General features: G+C 43.6%; 1 non-coding gene across 1 annotated transcript; it reads left to right on the forward strand.

The window, feature by feature from the left end:
- Positions 1-229: 229 nt before the first annotated feature.
- Trnas-cga lies at positions 230-303 on the forward strand. Its single transcript has one exon. It is a non-coding gene; the product is annotated as a tRNA-Ser (tRNA).
- Positions 304-4706: the final 4403 nt, after the last annotated feature.

Raw genomic sequence — 4706 nt, forward strand, 5'->3', positions numbered from 1 at the left:
CCGACCGAGACTCGAACTCGGGAAGTTTCATATCAGCGCACACTCCGCTGCAGAGTGAAAATCTCATTCTGGAAACATCCCCCAGGCTGTGGCTAAGCCATGTCTCCGCAATATCCTTTCTTTCAGGAGTGCTAGTTCTGCAAGGTTCGCAGGAGAGCTTCTGTAAAGTTTGGAAGGTAGGAGACGAGGTACTGGCAGAAGTAAAGCTGTGAGTACCGGGCGTGAGTCGTGCTCGGTAGCTCAGTTGGTAGAGCACTTGCCCGCGAAAGGCAAAGGTCCCGAGTTCGAGTCTCGGTCGGGCACACAGTTTTAATCTGCCAGGAAGTTTCATATCAGCGCACACTCCGCTGCAGAGTGAAAATATCATTCTGGTATTTCACCATTATTTAATATTTTCGGCGGGTTACAGATTTGTAGCTTAGGTATGTTACAGAATACCATATTCCACAAAATTATCGGTTTTGTTAAACATTGTTACAGTTTTTCAACTTTTTCTCTTGTGATGTGCGTCGTAACAACCATTAGTTTCAATAAACAGTTCGAAAACTTCGAAACTTTTCTTTCCTAATATGAAGACGTATAGTGTGTCCTATACACTGCACCTGTAATTCAACTGATGTATAAGAACTACAGTATATTTATTCATATATATGGCTTACCTTTTAGGGGTGAACTGCAATTTCATTTTACTGTACACTTAATTAATCATAAAAATGAGGTTTATACACTCCTGGAAATTGAAATAAGAACACCGTGAATTCATTGTCCCAGGAAGGGGAAACTTTATTGACACATTCCTGGGGTCAGATACATCACATGATCACACTGACAGAACCACAGGCACATAGACACAGGCAACAGAGCATGCACAATGTCGGCACTAGTACAGTGTATATCCACCTTTCGCAGCAATGCAGGCTGCTATTCTCCCATGGAGACGATCGTAGAGATGCTGGATGTAGTCCTGTGGAACGGCTTGCCATGCCATTTCCACCTGGCGCCTCAGTTGGACCAGCGTTCGTGCTGGACGTGCAGACCGCGTGAGACGACGCTTCATCCAGTCCCAAACATGCTCAATGGGGGACAGATCCGGAGATCTTGCTGGCCAGGGTAGTTGACTTACACCTTCTAGAGCACGTTGGGTGGCACGGGATACATGCGGACGTGCATTGTCCTGTTGGAACAGCAAGTTCCCTTGCCGGTCTAGGAATGGTAGAACGATGGGTTCGATGACGGTTTGGATGTACCGTGCACTATTCAGTGTCCCCTCGACGATCACCAGTGGTGTACGGCCAGTGTAGGAGATCGCTCCCCACACCATGATGCCGGGTGTTGGAGCTGTGTGCCTCGGTCGTGTGCAGTCCTGATTGTGGCGCTCACCTGCACGGCGCCAAATACGCATACGACCATCATTGGCACCAAGGCAGAAGCGACTCTCATCGCTGAAGACGACACGTCTCCATTCGTCCCTCCATTCACGCCTGTCGCGACACCACTGGAGGCGGGCTGCACGATGTTGGGGCGTGAGCGGAAGACGGCCTAACGGTGTGCGGGACCGTATCCCAGCTTCATGGAGACGGTTGCGAATGGTCCTCGCCGATACCCCAGGAGCAACAGTGTCCCTAATTTGCTGGGAAGTGGCGGTGCGGTCCCCTACGGCACTGCGTAGGATCCTACGGCCTTGGCGTGCATCCGTGCGTCGCTGCGGTCCGGTCCCAGGTCGACGGGCACGTGCACCTTCCGCCGACCACTGGCGACAACATCGATGTACTGTGGAGACCTCACGCCCCACGTGTTGAACAATTCGGCGGTACGTCCACCCGGCCTCCCGCATGCCCACTATACGCCCTCGCTCAAAGTCCGTCAACTGCACATACGGTTCACGTCCACGCTGTCGCGGCATGCTACCAGTGTTAAAGACTGCGATGGAGCTCCATATGCCACGGCAAACTGGCTGACACTGATGGCGGCGGTGCACAAATGCTGCGCAGCTAGCGCCATTCAACGGCCAACACATCGGTTCCTGGTGTGTCCGCTGTGCCGTGCGTGTGGTCATTGCTTGTACAGCCCTCTCGCAGTGTCCGGAGCAAGTATGGTGGGTCTGACACACCGGTGTCAATGTGTTCTTTTTTCCATTTCCAGGAGTGTAGTTTACTTTTTTACCAGTTCCCTGTGCAAGTTTCCTGTGCTTATTTCTTGTATGACTACCGACCTTCATTCCTCTTCCCTCTCGCTGCACATGTCAATTGAATACTGAAACATTTCGAAAATATTGTGGTCTATAGAATGTGTGACTCTCTTTCGTTACGTGAGAGAAAGAGGACAGGATTTTGTGCGTGTGTATGTGTACAACAGAGTGAGAGAGAGGGAGGGAGAGAGAAACAGAGAGAGAGAACGAGAGCGAGAAAAGAGAGAGAGCGAGGGACAAAAACAGGAAAAAAGCGTTAGGAGTTAGAAGCTTAGTCAACCAATAAGTCAATAATGGCATTAGTGGAGAGGGGATGACTGGGCGATTGGCATGGGTGGGGGAAAGGGGAAAAGCAGAGGCAGCAGGGGTAGAAAGAGGACAACTGCAGTGACTCCAGCTAAGATGGAGTCAAGAGTTCTATAACATCGTCATTACGGCGCGTAAGAAGAAGACAAAGAAGAAGTAAAGGAAAGATGTAGTGCTGTTACAAAATGTGATGAAATCATTCAACAATTACACTGCATCCGTCAGGTCTTTCAAGATCTAATACCTGTCTTCAGTTTATATGTTAAGGTATAGTTTAATGTTGCGCTGCAGTAGTTTCCTGTCTGTGTCTTCTTACGATATTTTAGCTGTTGTTTGACGACTTCGATATTGTTGTCACCAACAATCAGCATATTAATGTTTCGAAAATTGATAGCAATCGTAGTTATTATATACTTACAATCCAGTGTCCTACACTTACTGCACGTTTGGGCTCCAGGTACTGCCTAGCATTGGATGCACATAAACGTTTTTAATGAAGAGATGGAAGCTTTAGATAGGATGAAGTTAACTTAATTTCCTGTACACAGTTTTATCCCTTTTTTCTCTGAATATGTTTTGCATACTGTTGTCGTTCCATAGTGTGTAGAATTTTCACAATGTATATTAATTTTTCTGTCTTGTATTTCTGAATTTCATTGGTTTACATTGTTGACTTAATTTTGTCTTAAGAATATCTGTATTAATGTTGTCTTCACAGTCTGAAATGCTAGTTTGATCCGGTTAAGAACGTTACAAATGCGTGATCGGTGATAATGTATGCAAATAGTTGGTTTTTGGTTTAAGAGAATGAGAGTGAAAACAAAATTTGATGCAACATTTTAATATGTACATCAAGTGAGTGTGAATAGTTCCAAAATTCTTATATGCCACAAGATCTTGGTTGTAATGATTTATAAAATAACTGAAATTAAATTTCAATTTCAGAATTTATTTACAGAACTGAAAGTTCCTCATAATTGTGAGGGAAGAACTGCTGTCTTTCAGTGCAAATTTGAGGGTTCTAAGATTGTATATTATTCAGATAGCTGTACACTGCGGAATATTAAAGAGTGTTTGATGATGAAATAAACTGTAAGTAATGCAGTATGTTGTCAGTATGCATTTAATTGCAACCACTTCTGTAAATCATACAGGAATAATTGTCTGTTACAGACGTCCACTACTTTTGTTAGGCGTTCGCTATTAGTCAAGTGCCAAAAATTACAAAGGTACAAAATTATTAATTAATTTTCATTTCAACTAGGTGGTAACGAAGAGGCAGTTTCATTGTTTAACAGAGGATACGCTTAATTTTTATTGTCATTGCAGTTGGATGAAACATTAGTCACTTCAAGGTAGCACTGAACTAGTGGTGGATTTATTGAGAACCATGAGTTTCAGTAACGTTAAAATATCTCTATTTGTATTTTCAACTATGCCTCAAAGCAGGCAGCATTCTTGGTATCTTGTCCTAGTTCACACAGTTATAATGTAAGTACATTACACCGTTTATTCAAAAGATAAAATATGTAATTCAAACACCTTTTGCAGCAAGCACACATTCATGCAATTGCCTGTCAACTGCAAAATTTTCAAATTGCACCAGAAAAGTAAAAGCTAATGGACGATATATTGCATGTTCTTTTACTAAACGTGGCAGTTACTGTTTCTTCTTTGACTTAGAAAATGTGTTTTACAGTGTGTATATGCGTGTGTGTCATTTTATAAGTGATGTAACTGTAACTAATATGACTGATTTGCTTTCTGTTACTTGACTATAGGTCATTTTGAAAACATTAAAAATTATAGTGAAAGAAAATTTCTACAGTATATTTTTTCAGTTGTGTATATGTTCCTGCTATATTCTGGTTTTGACCTATTGTGAGAGTTTCCTTTTATTTTCTGTCGTCTCTTTCCCAAATGGATTGATATGCCCGGCCTTGAATTCTTCCGTTTTCCCAACCTCTTTATCTCAGAGTAGCACCTGCACCCTACGTCCTCATTTTTTGCTGCATGCATTCCAACTCTGTCTTCCTCTACACCAAGTGTTCTCAGTTATTTGTTCATATATTTCAGTCTCCGTGTTCGCCCGAAGTTTTTGTCCTCTGCATCTCCCCTACAGTGCTGTGGAAGTTAGCCCTTGAGCTCCGTACAGTGCTGTAGAATTTAGCCCTTGTCTTAACACGTGCCCTCACCCTGTGCCTTCTTTTAC

The sequence above is a fragment of the Schistocerca americana genome, chromosome 6, assembly GCF_021461395.2.
Source record: "Schistocerca americana isolate TAMUIC-IGC-003095 chromosome 6, iqSchAmer2.1, whole genome shotgun sequence".
Classification (NCBI taxonomy): domain Eukaryota; kingdom Metazoa; phylum Arthropoda; class Insecta; order Orthoptera; family Acrididae; genus Schistocerca; species Schistocerca americana.